We start from the raw sequence: 17,097 nt of genomic DNA, 5'->3' as shown, positions 1-17,097 counted from the left end.
AAGTTTTGGTGATTGTTCTGTAGCTGGATTTATGCCTGTCTGAATAACTAGAAAACTTACGATAGGTTCTTTTCCTATTACTAATATTCTCCTATTGCAGCATGGAAGCACATCTACTGGCATAAATCTATGTAGAAAGAATTATAATGCATTACACATAACAGAAAATGAGGGAAAAAGACAGGGACAACAGAAGAAAAGCTTTCTACAATGCAAGATGATTCAAAATAAAATAGATATAAAATGCAGCACTTAACTGTAAGGATAGAGAAAACTCCATCTGTTATGATAGTAAGACTGAATCCTCTGTCTTTTGTACTACCAATAACTGTATGTCAAACGTTATTGATGGCTGTAGATGTTTTCAAGAATGGATGAAAACTGATTCACTGAGTTTAACTGTATAGTAAATAAAAATGCTAGGCAGGTAGTGCATCAAGAAATATGGTACCTGGGATTTTTAGCAATTGAGAAACACTTTTAGGTTTTTATTTTCCTCTTATCAAGAGAACCATTTTAAATAATTATTTTTAAAAATAATAATTCTTGATTGCCACATCTGGCATAATTCCAGAGGAATGTATGTGTCTTGGAACACCTCTCTGCCCTTGCTGGCAGAGACGTAGATTCACTGGATAAACTTGTTCCCAAATTCAAATCAGTTTTGATTACAAAATAAATATTTTTGCCTCTCAGTTTTGTTCTGTGAATTCTTAACTGGGACTTCAGATCCTCTGGCATCGATGTCCATGGCTATGCAAAGGCACCTGGAGGCACCGTAAGCTCCTGCATTGGAATGGAACAAAGCAGTTTTATTTCTTTGCTTTCTGTCCCTGGCTGTCTTGTGGCTTTGTGACAAAGGCATGGAAAGGTAAAGGTGGTTCCTTAAGTGCAGGCTTCCTATGGCTCTAGCAGAGATGTGCATTGCTGAGATGAAGGAGCTGGGTCTCTTCACTACCTTCTGGTGCACACCCTTTTTGGTTCGTTTCCTTTAGTTCTTTCTGCTGCCCCAAACCTGGTTTATTCTAGCTGGACATCAAAGTAATAAAGGAGGAATGAGTCATCTGTGTCTCTGATGAGATAAAGACATATTAACACCAAGTTTTATTTTAATTGTCTTTTATGGTGCACAAGGGAATTCTAAATAGCCAAATGAGCTTTCTGTAGACATCTGTGATTAGTAAAACTGGCAGTTCCCAGAAAATGATAAACCATAGAAAAATAGTTTTTTGACAATTGAAAAAATAAAATGGTATAAATGAGATTTTTTCATATTGGCTACATGCCAAAGCACTGTAAACACATGATCAGAACTGGTCAAGATGCTTACAGCAGGAAGCAGTAAAAAAATACTGAAAAAAATATTTTAAATTTCCACCTTTAATTAAGAAGCCAAAGTATCTGTTAAAAAAATAGAAACTGTTTTTAATGGTAGATTTGATGAATTTGAATCCAGGTGCAACCTGATTAATCCATTTTATTCCTATACCTTTATAGCCTCTCACACAGCTGAGTCCTCTTCAGAGACAAAGTGAAAAAAAGTTCAGGGACTTTGTCAAGCCCTTGTAGGAATGGTATGTAGGAGCAAGGAATGGATCATCTTCCTAGTGAAAGTCAGTCAGGTACCATCATCCGAACCATATCTGCTGACATTGCAGTCTTTAAAATAGTGTCAGATCTCTTCCTGACACTATTCTGGGATAATCAGGTGACTCCAAGGGCGTAACATGTCCTGATTTAATTTAGGTGGCTCTAGCCAAGCAATGAACTGAAAAATAGACAAGCTACCTGTGTGACGTTAGCAGATTTCAGACAAAACTGTACAGCAACAGCTTCCCACTTGGCACAGTTCCTGAGGAAAATTTTGTCATTTAATTACTCTCAGGGAAAAGTCAGTTCTATGTCCTTTAAAATACTTTCTCACATGGAGGCAAAAGTAGCGTTGTATGTGGGTACCTGGTAGGTCCTTTTCCTCTCTCGAAGTTTAAAGGACTTTCCGGACGTCTTTGATTCTTTGTCTTCAGGAAATGGAAATGCCCTGAGCAACATTTTTTCTTGCTGTTGATATATGGCTATGCGTGGGAGGTGCCTGTCCAGCCAGAACTGCATAAAGCCCCTTATGATATGCATTGTCGTTTAAATGCTTCTGTCTGGGATCCCAGAGCAGTTGTAATAATTGAAGAAGACAAGACGTTTTTTCAGTGCTCGCTACAGAACTGCACTTCAGAGAGTATTTATCTTGTAGGGAAGAAAGATTGTAGAAGCTCTGTGGTGAAGATGATGGACATCGCTCTTTCAGGTCTATGAAAGATGGCAATGTTTAAGCTGAAAACATGTCTGTGAATCAGTCTCTCTTAAGAAGACATTCTTCTTTCTGACATGAGTTGTATTTTTTTTTTCTTTCTCTCCATCCCTTTGCCTTTCCTTTACCCTTTTCCATGCTCAATACCCGTGCGCAGCTGCTGCGTTCATACCACTTCTGCCTTTCCTCCATCTGTGTGCCCTTCGGAGCCAGTGTTTCAGAGAACAGAAATACACAAACCATTTATTCATTCATTCAGCCCTTTCCTGCCTCTTCCTTGTTTGCAGAGCGAGCAGGAAGCTATTTGTGACTGGTGACTCACCATCAGATTTTACGAGGGGACTGTGCTGAGCACCACTGATTCACACACTCGCAGCTTTGTCAGAGGTCAATGCCTTGGCAGCGCTCCCTTGCAAATACCGGGCTGCTGCTCTCGAGAGCGTTAAGTCATTTCTGCCTTCCATGGTAGCATGTCTTGCGTGGAGCAGCTGCCGGAGGGGGCCGAGGTGACAAATCCTGCCTCTTCACCGGTTGGAGCTCTTACCTGGCTCCCAGCTGCCACACTCCTTGTAGCCCCCTTCCTGTTGTCCTCACCCTGAAGCCTGCACCCAGCTTCACTTTCCTTCATGCAGACTTTCATTTCCTTCATGCTTCCCACTTGCTTGTATTTCTATAATACTTTCTTCTGCACGGTTTTGGGCACGTGCGCATGATGAGACTGGTAAGCTGCGTATTCAGTAGTGGATAGGGAGGTCTGAGAGGCAGTCCTGAGAGCAGTAACACAGCTGTCTAATTAACATTTCTTTCTTCACCCGTGCTGATGACATAGTACTTAATTTCTTGCAAATGAGCCACCGTACAGGTTGTGTGCAAGATCTTGAAAACAAAAAGGTTGGTTGATGGCTTACCAGGGATGGAAAACAAGGAAAGTTGATCCAAGTTTGAAAGTATTTTCTTTGTGTTGTAGTCATTTTTAGACTGGGGGGGGGAGTCATTTATTTTATTTCTGAAATATATTGAAAACCTTGGAATATTAAGATAGGAAAGCTGAAGGAAGCTTCCCAGACACCAGTACGTGTTTCTGCCACGTGGCACAGCCGGTCGGTCCTGCTCCTCGATTCCCCCATCCCCACTCCCGTGGGACATCTGCTCGGAGCCCTTTGGGAAACGCAGGGCTCCTGCGGTGGATCTCCTTCCCACCCTGCTCTGCGGGTGCCGGCTGTCCTGGGGAAGCTCCTGTTCAGCCGAGCTCCACCACAGCCAGGTGTGCTGCTGGGTGCCCGCTTTGTCCTGCTGCTGGAGTCTCCCAGGTGGGATGTGTTGAGGGGCATTCCCCAAGCTGCCCACCGCACCCCTGGGTGGATCCGGATCTGTCCTCTCCCACTGTCCAATATCCAGCCAATAACATCTCTGTGCATAGGGGAATACCAGGCCAGTTAATGATGCTTCTTCCTTCTTCACAACAGCAGTGTTCTCCTTTATCAGTGACATCCTTTCTTGCTTCTAGGGCAATAAAACCAGAATGTGCTTTCTAAGTTCTGGTAGGTAACTCTCTCACATGCTCACGCATAAAATTCATCCATTGCTAAAATACTGCTATCACCTTTGGCTATTTTACAGATTAGTGAGTAAAGCAACAGCTTTTTTTCCTAATATAGGGATGTTCACTTAGACGTGAAATTTAAAGGACATTTTGTTCCATAAGCAGAGAAGATAACAGAGCCTTATTTCCTGTGGATTTTTATTTCTGTCCTAAGGCATCTACATCTTCCTATCCCAAACATATCAACTGCTTCTTCTGCCTCTGGTCACATTCCTTACCACAGTTCCACAAGAAAATCATCAGTTCTGATCCCTCTCCCTATTCCTTCCCAGGGTTTTCCCGATGTTTGCTGTTCACTTTTTCCCCTCGTAGGGCAGCCAGGATTTGGAGGGGACCTAAGCTGCAGGTGTGCTTGGTGCCAGCAGCTGGAGAGGCTGCAAGACAAAAACAGAGCGGAGTTTCCACTATGAATTTCTCTGAAACTTGTAGAAACCATACATCTTCGAGACTTTCAGCTGCGTTACATTTTGGAGTGTTTTCATTGGAAAACTGGGAGGGGGGGAACCACCTGTGAAGGGGATATTTCTTTGTTTTGTATTACTGTGATTTCATTGTAGCTGATGTTGCAAAAATTGGTTAACCTGATGTTAAACCTGCTTTTTTGAGTGAAAACGTGTTTCATTGGAGAGCAGCTGAGGTGCAAAGTTTGCTGATGGCTTTAGCTTATTTGGGATAGAGAGGGAAATTATAAAGAATTGCAGAGGGATTTTAGGAGGTGGAGATAATGCAGTACACAGACACCATGTGAAGCTCAGCAATTTTGTCAAGTGGCTGGAGGCTGGGGAAATGGTGTGTACCTGGGGATCATTTGTGTTATTGCCTGGGCATTTGCTTTTGGCCGCTGCTGGAGATAAGCCTAAGCTCACTGGGCCCGTTTCCGAGGCAGTGCAGTACTCCTGTGCTCCTACAAGTTTCCAAAAATGTCTTTAAAAATGCAAGAAAAACTGTTTCAAGCATGACAAAGAACTAAGGAGAGGAAAAGCATAGATGTAAGATTTAAACAAACAAACAAAAAAACCAAAATCAAGTAAATTGTATTTGGGGAAAAATGACTATAATATGGAGAACTTAGGATATAGTTCACTAAAAAATGTTTTATGTGAAATAAAATGTGTAAGATGAAATTTTATAATAGAAAGCCGTCAGGTATCTCACTTCAGTAGCCAGTGCTCTGGTTTCTAAAGGAAAATGCTGAAATCTTTGTGAGAATCAAATGTGTTCAGGCCATTGGGCAGGAAAATCTTTAGTTTGGCTGGATGTTCAAAGCAGACTTAAGCACAAAATTCTCCAAGATAAGGTTAAAATCATACATTTACGATTACTGCCCTAAACTTCTGGAGAAACAAAATCTATTACAAAACCGGTTTGTTTTGCTTGGAAAGAGGCAGTCATTGATGTTTGTTGACTTATCGTGGTCACCATTTAAAGTACACAGTTGCCTGTCACCAGGGAGTCTGAGAAATTGCTCGTTTTCTCTACTTGGAGGGAAAAGACTTCTTGTTTCAGATGTTACCTTGCAAGAATGGACAGGTACTGTTGCAATTACGGATGTAGATAGTATTAATCTTTTTTTCTTTTCTTGGGTTATAGTGAAACTAAACTCCACTCAGTTAATCAACATTTCCCCCCCCTAAATGTCTGAACTGTAGATGCGAGTTTCAGAGGTAATCCCTAGGGTTGTTGATAAGGTTTTAGCGTGTACTTCTCCATTGGCTTTGTTCAGGATTGCTGCGTACCTCATTGTTTTCATCAATTCATGGGCGGTTTGCTTCAAAAGCAAATGTTTGTTGAGATCACAGAATCACAGAATCGTCTAGGTTGGAAGAGACCTCCAAGATCATCTAGTCTAACCTCAGCCCTAACACTAACAAGTCCTCCACTAAACCATATCCCTAAGCTCTACATCTAAACGTCTCTTAAAGACCTCCAGGGATGGTGACTCAACCACCTCCCTGGGCAGCCCATTCCAATGCCTAACAACCCTTTCAGTAAAGACGTTCTTCCTAACATCCAACCTAAACCTCCCCTGGCGCAACTTTAGCCCATTCCCCCTCGTCCTGTCACCAGGCACGTGGGAGAACAGACCAACCCCCACCTCGCTACAGCCTCCTTTAAGGTACCTGTAGAGAGCGATGAGGTCTCCCCTGAGCCTCCTCTTCTCCAGGCTGAACAATCCCAGCTCCCTCAGCCGCTCCTCGTAAGACTTGTTCTCCAGACCCCTCACCAGCTTTGTTGCCCTTCTCTGGACTCTCTCGAGCACCTCCATGTCCTTCTTGTAGCAAGGGACCCAAAACTGAACACAGTACTCGAGGTGCGGCCTCACCAGAGCCGAGTACAGGGGGACAATCACCTCCTTGGAGATGGGAGTGTGCAGTGTTTGGCTTCAGTATCTCTCTGTGTATCATTGATATGTTGTTTGATGAAGTTTTTGATGAAAATAAGAAGTTTACCATCTCAAAATCTTTTTATTCTAAAGTAGAATCGTTGGTGGGTTTTGTTTTGTTTTGTTATAATAGTTACAGCCAATTTTTCCCTTCTGAGGCAGCAGTCATGTTACACGGGTTCATTTTGTTCTATTTACCTCTCACGGGGTTAGATTTGAGGTTTAATGTGCCTTCCCCCAAACTTTTCTACGATTGTACGATCCACCTGATTTTGAACTATAGGTTTTAAAACTAAAAAAAGCTGTCTTGAGATGGTCCTGATCATTACCCACAAAAAGTATTAAACCTACCCTTAAATTTATTTTAGTGTGAGGTAATGTACGTTTTTTCTGTCTCTAGTTTTATCACATTTAAAGTTTAAGCCAATGGGATTTGGTAAAGAAAAGAGAAGAGCTGAACTCAGTGTTGTAATTTTCTTATAACTAGGCATAGCACGTTTTGGTTGAAAGCCTGATAAGCTGAATATGATTTTTCTATAATCTTAAATGTCTGAAATTTACTGCTGTTTTACTGGACTTGACTTCTAATGTTATAGCGCTAGTTATTTTACAGGTGCCTGTACAAGGATTTCATATGTATCATTCTAATTATTCAAAGTGGAGAATATGGTTAAATTTGATGCCTTTCTTCTATACAGTGATCTTATTTTTGCATTGCTGATTTACTGTATAAAATGCATTAGTATTTGAAATCTTGATTTCCTGCAGCTTAGGTAATTATACTTTTTTAATGCAAATAGAGAAGGAAATGGGCTCAATGTACAAAAGACCCTCTGTGAAGGATTTCTTTGAAGATGGTGATCTTTCTATTGTGCAAAAAGAACAGTGGTAGTGAGATACTAATGAAAATGGAACACATGCATTTGTAGACATATAATTTATTTTTTTTAAACAGATGTTCTGCTTTTTCTTAGAGACTGAAAAAACAAAACACAAATCTAAAAAGCAAACAAACAAACAAAACCTCTTCCTCCTCCATCCTCTCCTAGAGCTTGCTCTTTAGAAAAAAGCACACAAACCTGCTTTGCATGTGTTCAAACCCTTACTAGTTTTTCAAAATGCTCTAATACTTAATACTGTTACAAGAATATGGTTAAGCATCTTCTATGTGAAAAGATAGAAGCTGTCTGTTGAGAAAAAATATATGCCTCAAACAGAAATTTGGAGTTTATGCATAGTTTTAAGTTCACAGGATGCACAGTAAAAGCTCTGTCAAAACCATGTGCTCTGGATTGTGCCTGTATGGAATATAAATCACTTTTTCAATGTAATCTCTTTTTAAATAATAGTAGTAATAAAATAGAATGTATTTGTTAAATAGAAATGAAATAAAAGATTTTCTAGTATTCCACCAGGGTGAAATGATCATAGCTGCTTTTTTTCCCCTCACCCTTCTGGTATCTATCACAATGCAGGATCACAGTTTTGTACTTGTAGGATTTGTTAGGAACACAATTATGCTGTTATGTTGTATAAAGCACAGTTATAAAGTTACATGGCTTCGTGGGTAGCATGAGATAACAATCATGAGTAATAAAGATAGAGGGATAAAGTTGTGACCACACAAGAGTATTGTGTTTTAATCAAAGCATCTTTTGTTGTTGATGTTTTATTGAATTATTCTAATTGTTTTATTATGGGCTTTTGAAACAGATATGATGTAGAAAAAGAACAGTAACCCATCCTTTAAACCTTCACCAGCCTTGAAATCCTCTTCCTCTATGAGGAGTTGATAGGTAAGGGACAACCGGTGCTGGATGCTTGTGCCCTTCTCTTTTAGCAGTTACCTGTTTCAGCGGGATGGTGTTAATGAATGCTGGTGATGCTCAGCGGTGCTCACCAGTCAAACACAGCGTTAGGACAGTTTGTTTTGCAAAATTCCTGGCCACCGTCTACATGCGAGCAGGGGGGTGTCCGCACAGGAGCGGGGCTACGTGCGGTACTGGGTGCCTGGGCCCTGGGCCTGTTCTGGCAGACCCGCTTGTGGTGTCGTGCTGCTGCTGGAGTAGCCTCTGCATTCTGCTTATCCTCGCGTAAATGTTTGGGTCCTCGTTCCAGTTTTCTTATTTTATTTGTGTAATGCTGATTTTTCATTCTTACTGGAGTAAGAAAACTTAAAATCACTTCTTTGTGTGCTTCTGACACGAGACTTTGAGTCAAAACAGACTGTGGTCACTTACTTCAAACCCAAATACAATTCTGAGCAATATTTCAACATTTTTGATATGTTTCTGTGTGAAAACAGAACTGTGCGTTACAGCCTGCATGCAGGCTTCTTCCAAGGTTGTTTGTGCTTTCACAGAGGCTTAGTTGAGATTTTCCCCCTCAATTTCACTCATTCTTTCCTGGCCAGGTGGCAGAGCCTAGGCTGAGAGACTAGAAAGCATAGGAATTACTCAGCCACATGCCTGCTGTGCAGAAGCCCTGAGGGATCACGGGGGCATCTCAGCGGGCCTCACCTGGAGGACAGGACCAGTTCAGCCTCCAGAGGCTAGGTCAGCAGGAGTGCAGGAGAAACCCTGAAGGCTCCCCCAGGGCTTTGCTGAGAAGATGAAGCCCCTCCTGCAGAGTGGTGAGCTGCGGGCAGGCAGGGAGGCTGGATGCCAGCCTTGTGCCTGGGAGAACCACCATTTCTGGGCAGTTTGCAGGCCCAGCCAACCTCGGCTGGACGTATGGCTCTGTACACGTGCCATGGTGTGTTTCATGCAGAGCCCGCGGTCTTACAGGGCCTCCTAACCTGGTGTTGGTTCCCCAGGCCTTGAGGCTCTGCTTTGAGCCCCCTGGGCTGCCCTTGGATTTCTGAGCTCTGTACCCTCTTCTGCTGGCTGCCTCTGCATTTGTTTAAAAACTGTGGCAACAACAAATTAAGAAAATAAAAGCCTCCCACCCTCTTTTTCTTCCTGTCATCCTCTGGATCCTGCAGCTGTCTTCCCTCATACCCCCCGTTTCCAATTTCTCTGCACGGGGCGTCGAGTAGGCCTCTCCTTGCTGCGAGGTGTTCCCAGCAGGAACACTGTACAATGGGAGGAAAAATGGCCTGGCTTTCGGTTGAAGCGCACAGTGCCAAAAAAGCCTTGAAAAGCATGTAAAGGGGGGGAAAAAAAAAGTTTCTTCCATTTTGCACCCTGTTGGCACTTTTCTGATAGAAAATGGGAGAAGCAATTCAGTAAATAAGCTAACACATCCCGTCTAGTCTATACTGAAAACATATTTTTAAGTTGTGTACTTTAGCTTTTACTGGGCATTTTATGGAGCAACTGAGTGAGGAATATCCTGATGTCAACCTACTTTGCCACATTTTGACTCCATGGGATCCTGGGTAGTCCCCAAAGTGCAAATTTGCCATAGCCGTAACATTGTTTCTGAGACTTTGAAAGCAGAAGAAGCCCATTGGCATAGAGACCTGTAGCCCAAATGTTTGAACTGGGAAATCAGCTACTGAGAAGAGAGGTTGAGGAATTGTTTCATTTTAACTGTACAAATATTGCTCTCTCTGGAGCACAAGCATTTGTACCTGTTTCATCTACGAAAAAGGTATTGGGATGAGGAATTTCAAAGGAAGGTATTCCTCTAAAGTCTGTCAAGTACTAAAAACTATGGGTACTCTTTCATTTGTATTTCTAATTCTGTTCTAATGAAACAAAACGAGAATAGTATGGTTCTTCAGACATCTACCTAAAGTTTACGGTGTGATTATTCCTCCATATATAACATGTTCATCCATGCTTTTTGGAAGCTTTTTTAATATCTGAAGGTTACTCTTTAGGTCATAGCTTTTATAGGTTTAGCGTAAGCCTTTAATCTCACTTTAATGGTTTTTGGTTGTAACTCACTCTCATAATTATTACTAATAAATCTACCACATAGCAAAGTACAGTACATCCTGTAGTATCAGAATTCGTTATCTTATTTGTTTATATCTAATTAGCAGAAAAAATACTGCCCATCTCTTCTTATTTCCTGTAAAAGGACCTTCCTAGATGCTGTAATAGCTTTGTGTCTTCCTAGACACGCAGAGGAAGAGTGATGTAGAAGAGGAGCAGTCACATTTGGCTACCAACATCTTGGTCAGGGAAATGGCATCAGTTGTGAGGGAAAGCATTACTGATTTTTTTGCTGTCATTGCCTGGGGTTAAGTTACAATAAGGATTATACTAAAACAGAATAGGTTTTAAAAATTGGGTTTTATCACCCCCTATAAAATCAGTAATATAATTTGACTATCTGGGGTTTGTACAATGTGTACTTATGCCTTAATAACAGAAGACATCTGCTGAACTAATTTGCTCAGCAATTTAGAGAGTTGCGTAGACTGTGAACTGATGGATATTCAGTTAGCTCAGAGCCATTTGAATTTCCTACATTTTATGCGTTCTAGCAAAATTACTTGTTCCTTGGCTATTTTGCTGTCCTGTATTTTCACAGAAAAATGAATGTGTTAAAACTTTCTAACTATTCTTTGTTCCCATCTCTTGTGACTTCCCTTCTACTTTCAGGAGGCTACTTCCAATACACTTCTAGCAGCAAGAAGAAAATTTGCTGGCTGTGCCTCTGCCATCTCCACTGTCCATTGGTCCCTCAGTGAAAATGCTCTGGCAAATGAGTCCCTTGGTTCCTTTCCCTGAGAAGCAGAGTCAGTCCTCGTCCTAGTTCCTGTATTCTCCACTTTGAGTTTCTGGCCTTCCCTTGTCCCAAGCCTGCAGCTCCAAACAGGTGGCCCCTTAATTGTGGGAGTATCGCTAGCAAGCTTCAGGAGAAAACAACACTTGCAGTGTTCGGTAACTCATCCTTGCCAAGTACAAGGTAGGGGAGGTGCAGTACTGCCGCTTTTCAACTTCCTCCCAGCTGGGTTATAAAACATTATTTTTTCTCCAGTGCTCTCTGCTGCACCCTTTTAGAAGTGCACGTATGTTTCTGGCTTTAACCTCTAACTGTAAAGTCCCTGAGGGTTTTTGACTGATGCCTGACTGCGCTGTTGTAAGCACACTGATGCTGGCTGTGTTTCAGCTGGTAGCATGATTTACTAAAAAAGCAGCACCAACTCTCAGAGTTGAGGGCTCAGGATTGATTTATGGCTAGGCAGCAGAGGAGGACATGGAGTTTTGGGAACATACTTGACTTCCCACGTGTCTCTGAAAGAAAATTATCAGGAAGTTTCTTACCAGTAATTCTCAAATCTCCATATCTGCAAAATTTTTCTGATTTTGTAATAGCCCGCTTCTCCGCTCGTCCCCTTGTGAGTTTTTTTCAGTTTAGAAGGTACAGATACGAAGTTCCTTTTCATTCTGAAGTGCCTCTACTTTTTTTTTTATTATTTTTTTCTTATTGTATTTCTGGGGGAGATTCAGCATTTCATACCTGCATCCATCTGTAGAAAACACTGTGCAAGATCCAAGGCCCTGGAGCTAAGGCCTTCAGAGCACCTGTGTGCATCTTGATGAGGGAAAGCATAACTAATGAACATTAGACAAACATTACATCAGTAGTTGCCAGGTGAAAACCACTGATGCAACTAACATGAAGGCCATGAGTGCAACAGTTTTATCGATAAGGTTGACACTAACATCAGTGTGTGCACTGCAAATTGGTTGGTTATTGTCTGCTTAAATTACCTTTAAATTACTTTATCCTGTAATCCAAAGGCTCTATAGTTGCTCGTTTCCTTCCCCCACCTCTTAAAATTCTGTCTTTGTTCCCAAGAAACCAGGGCTGTTTTCATTAGTTTGTAATCCCAGCTAGTGTGCAGTGGTGTCTGGTGTGCTCTGTACCAGTGAGGAGGAGGAATGACCCTTTTGAGGAGGGTAAAACCAGACCCTGAGCCACCCCCTCACTGCTGAGTCCCAGCCCACATCACTGCTGTTGACACACATTGAAGAAGAGAAGGTGCCATGAAGCTGTTCCAACCTCATTTCTCCCAGACAGGTTTTATTATGACACACTACAGGTCATATTTCAAGCTTTGTTTATTTTTTTTTCCACAAGTGATGACATGGCTGGCATATTTAGAGGTTTATTGTTAATTATTACCAATTCATTAAGGGATTAGTAACTGCTCTGCGGGCACATGCTGAGTACAACCATGTTGCTGCTCTCTCTGGATGAGCTGACCAGAGGAGCCGTGTTCTGCTCTCAAACTTCATCTGAGTTCAGTGCTGGGTAAGACTTTGTTCCTGGATAAGGAGTCACTTTAGTCTTGTTTCTTAATAAACTGTTATTGCTGGCCCATAGAATATCTGTTCAAGCCGTCAGTTCTGACTTCGCTCCTTACCATCTTGCTTCAAAGCATTCCTACCTCACACAGGCAAAAGGGGAGGAAATAACAGTATGGAAAATGTTGGGTTGGGTTTTAACTGTGGTGTAGCACTACATGCTGCACGGGAGCTTCTGTAGTTCCCTCAAATATTATTTGGTTCACAGAAGATGAAGATATGACTGCTTGATTTGCAAAGCAGTGTCAGGGCTGTTCACAGAATTTCAATGCGCTGAGAAGCGGAGTCCTTGGCAGGTGGCATCTCCTTTATCTCCTTTCTGCTGTTGATGCATTAAAAATATTCGGGGGGGCGGCGCCAAAATAACCATTTTCTGCTGGGTGGAAAATAAATCTAAAACTGTTCCTTTAGCATAAAAAGAAGAAATAGGTAGCTGACAGGGACAAAGCACAGCTGTTCCTGACCTCCATCAGCAAGAGCTCAGTTAGAGGCTGAATACTGCTGTGAAAGTCAGTCTTGCAGCATCTGTAGGTCACGGAGAGGATGTGCACGGCAGCACTGGAGAACGAATGTCACATTTTCATTACATATTTGCTCAGAACAGAGCTCTCTCACAGGAAATACATTAGCCCTATTTCTTTGCCTGATGTCCTGCTAATGGAAGAGAGCGAGTGACAAGGGAAGTTCATGGGTTGATTTAGGAGGAAAGACTTTTTAAAATCACACAGCTTTTTAAAATGTTACTCATGATAGTAAAAGCATAGTTTATTCCCATGTATGTGCATGTAGGAGATGATATTCAGCATCTGCTGATATGAACTGACATGTTGACTCTGCTGTTCTGTGCCCTTGCAGCAGCAAAACAGGTATTTTTCCTACAAACAGCTTAAAAGCCATACAGGCAAATCCCAGTGTAGCACCGTGAGGCTTCACGCAGGTGTGAAGTAAATAGCCTAAATGCAGATGCAAGCCATGGTTTGAATGGGAAATTAGGAGCAAAATGTCCATCCAAATACTGTAATAAATGCTCAGCAGAAATAATGGATACTACTAGTGACTCTGCTGTACAATCCTGCCTATATTTCAAAACACATTGATTCTCTTCACCAGTAATTCCTTCTTATTTAGAAACAAATTAAAATGTTTTATGTTATATATGTCATGGTATTGAAGCATCGAGGCAGATAGACTTAAATTCATGGCAGTCACTGAATGAGGATATGGTAAGGTAGGTGATCACTGTGGAAAAAAAGCAATAAAGGATGCAAGGGAAATGTAACTTCTGTTTCACGGTCTCATTTTCTCTATTACAAACATTGCTTACTGTTCAGAGATCCCAGGTGTATGGGCCTTCCTTCCTGAGATTGAATCGAAAATCTATTGTTTGAAAAGTTAATATCAGCCAAATCTTTGAAAATTGAGATTTTTTGAACAATGCATGCTGCCAGATGCACTTTTAATTAACTGTGCTCCTAGTTACAGCTTAATTACATTTTTTGGGCATTTGTTCTCTTTGGAAAATAGCTTTTTAATGGAAAATCATATTCTTTGGCCTCTGAGGAGCAGATTTGTTGTTGGAAGAGTGAGTTGGATTGGTTACACTTTGAAAATAGGTCAGTGGCTAATAGAGTTTGTATAAGGACTAAAAAGCACTTTATCAGCACTCATTAGGCATTGTGGTTATAAGGTCTCACTGTTAAAACAAACTTGAGGGTTTCAAGCAATAACAGGCTACTCCACGGATCTAAACCATTGCATATTCATAACATAAAACAAAGTTTGATTAAAACAACAGTTACGAGAGTTGCCAGGGGCCAAAATGTGCAGTCATCTGGATATGATCCAGTTTTGTTCATTATAAAGGGACAAATCCAGTTTCTCTTCCTGTTGTACACAATTAATATATTGTTAGTCTTCAGTGTGTTATAATAATCAATGGGCATTTAACATGCCATCAGTGCAGATTGTGGCATAACAAAACCCAATGAGACATTTTCACGCAGATAAGGACAATCATATACATAGCGATCAGTTTGAATATCATCAGTGATTTAAAACGAGCTGTGTGTTGGGTGTTTATCATAAAAGCTCCTTAGCAGTCGTACACATTTACGCGGTGTGTTCTGGTTAGCACAGCGTGGAGCTGACGAGGCTGTTGCGTTTTTGTGCTTTTTTTTTGTTAACGCTCTGCCAGGCAGCAACCACGGTTCAATTTAGAAAAGAAAGAAAGGGCATCAAGAAGTATGCTTCGACGTAGAGTTGCATTTACATAAAATGATCTCCTCTGTGATGCATTCTGATGAGTGAAAATTGATGTATGTTACAGGCAAGTGTGTATTTTGGAGGGATGCATGCTGAGCTCCTGAAGCTGCCACGGCACAGCAGGCTGCACGGGTGAGCTGCTCTTGGAGGTGAGCAGCAAGCGAGCAGGCGTGCATGGCCTGGGTGGAGAGAATAGGAGGGCCTCTGAATGTTATCAGTGTCAGCTGAGCATTTGCAATTAGCTCTTCAAGATTAGTCTTGCAGAGGTTGTGAAATACACACACTAAACCCATGGCTTCTGATTAGTTTTCAGTGCAGGTTGCTTGCTAGAAAAAGGCTTACCCTTAGTGAAATGGTGGCACAGATTTTGATAGAGAACAAACCTTGAAAACTACTTCTATCAATAATGATTACATCATTCAAAGCAACTTTTCTAATTAATGAAATCAATTGCTAATTCATGTTCCATCTGGATGCTTACATGGCTGCATAAGACAGTGAAGAAATTACCCTTTTCTAGAAGCGCTTTTGCAGAGGCAGCGGCGAGGCATAGGAGTGGTATAAAGGTGGCTCTAAGTGAATCCAAGCTTAAAATTTTTGACCCCAGCCTTGGAGACTATCTTTTTGCATTTCTCTGCCCTTAAAATCGGCGCGTGCTGCCTGTCCTGCTGGAGGCAGGTGCCGGTGCCAGCCCCTGCTCGAGCCGTGGGGCTGGCTGCACGCTGCCAGTGCGCGGGGAGTGCACTCTTCCCCACGGGCGCGTGCACCCAGAGCTGCAACCAGGTGCTGTGCGGCCATCAGGGAAGATGCAAGCAGACCCTCGCTGTGCCATCTATGTGCTGGCTGGCAACAGGCCACGACTGGCTACAGCAAGCAGATTTATAGTTGCTGGCATTTCGTATGTTTGGGGGTTTAGTTCCTTTTTTTCTTAAAAAACAAAACCAAAAAAAACCCCACACCTGCTTAAAATATTACTATTGTTGTAAAATGACTTAAATGACTGCAGCAAAGAAGTCTCAGAGTTTAGTAACTTTAATGTTTAGTAGCATCTTTAAAAAGCCTCTGTACTGAGGATACTACCTTATTTGTTCATGCACACTCAAATAATGGTGTTCATCCTTGTAAGGTTTATTTTTCTTTCGTATTCTTACGGTATGTGAAATCATGAAAGTCCTTTTATGCTGTTTAATTTTACGACAGTCAGAATAACAGAGGAATGCCAAAACTTCCATCATTTCAGTTTTGTAAATGTCTTCTTGAAGGATAAAGGCAGTCAGCAGACTGTATAAACGCCATTTTCAGTTTTAAGTTGGTCACTAAAGCATCCATAAGAGCAGCTTGTTCATCTAGCCCAGCAGATCTTCCCACCTGAACGGTAAAGGCCTCAATAATATGATTAAATGATGCTTAGGGGCCTCTGTTAAAATGTTTTAGTGACTTTGCACTTCACGGTAGTGAGTCAGCTCTGTCACATTTGAGATGCAGGGCTCGATCACGTGAACATTACTACTCCATTGAAGTACAGCCATGCGCTTACCACAAGTCACAACGCTGGAATTATTAAAGAAGGTGCAATTATTCAGGAAGATAATGGGACTGTTGTTGTCCGGCTGGACCCTGTTTCTTGTGCAGGCTGCTTTCTGTGTCCTACAGCTCCTCACATTGCAAAGACGTGAAGTTTGTGAAAATGGGGGGGAAAGATGCTGCTCTGATGGAGAGCAGAGCAAAAAAGACTTTCGGAGTCATTGCATGAATTTTTTATCTTTTAAAGGAAAGAAAAGAGAGAGGACAGTTGTCTCCTCACAGTTTTTTTTTTAAATTATTATTATTGTTTTTTTTGTTGTTTGTTGTTTTGGTACTTTAATCACCTGAGATCTAATCCTGTCCAAGAAAGGTTGCTCTTGAGGGGAAAATCTGATTACCCCATTGCTCACCTCTTTGTCTTGGCAAGGCCAGGCTGGTGCCCTTTCGTGAGTTCAGAGTTGGAAACGGTGAACAGAAGGACCCCAACTGACTGTGTCAGATGTTCCACATTTTATTTGAATTTAATTGCCTTTAGTTAGCTGTAAATCTTAGAAGTTTCTACTGTATAGTACATTGACATGTTATAACAAAGCTGTGAACTTGCAACACTGTGTTAAAATACCCTTGTACACATAGAAATGCTGTCTTCAGAGGTGCAATATTTCTCAAAACAGGGGCATGAGCGTGTTTGGGTACACGCGGAGCCAGGCCAAGCCTTTCCTCTGTGCCTGCCTGCCCCCACGCTACCCATCCC

The 17,097-nt window shown here is 41.7% G+C and overlaps 1 protein-coding gene across 11 annotated transcripts in view; it reads left to right on the top strand.

Annotated features, from left to right (window-relative positions):
- CHRM3 (cholinergic receptor muscarinic 3) overlaps nucleotides 1-17,097 on the top strand; it is a 287,105-nt gene that overhangs the window by 63,389 nt on the left and 206,619 nt on the right. For 6 of the 11 annotated variants that reach the window (XM_080585121.1, XM_080585116.1, XM_080585123.1 and 3 more), the window contains one exon: nucleotides 14,884-14,968. The exons of the other annotated variants lie outside the window; for them this stretch is intronic. The gene's annotated coding sequence lies outside the window, so the exon portion shown is untranslated. The remainder of the gene's footprint in view (nucleotides 1-14,883; nucleotides 14,969-17,097) is intronic. 11 annotated transcript variants of the gene reach the window in all.

This window comes from Anser brachyrhynchus (assembly GCF_964034855.1).
Source record: "Anser brachyrhynchus genome assembly, chromosome: 3".
In the NCBI taxonomy this organism is placed as follows: Eukaryota; Metazoa; Chordata; class Aves; order Anseriformes; family Anatidae; genus Anser; species Anser brachyrhynchus.
Note: the sequence above shows the minus strand (reverse complement) of the source record. Positions and strands in the feature narration are given on the sequence as shown.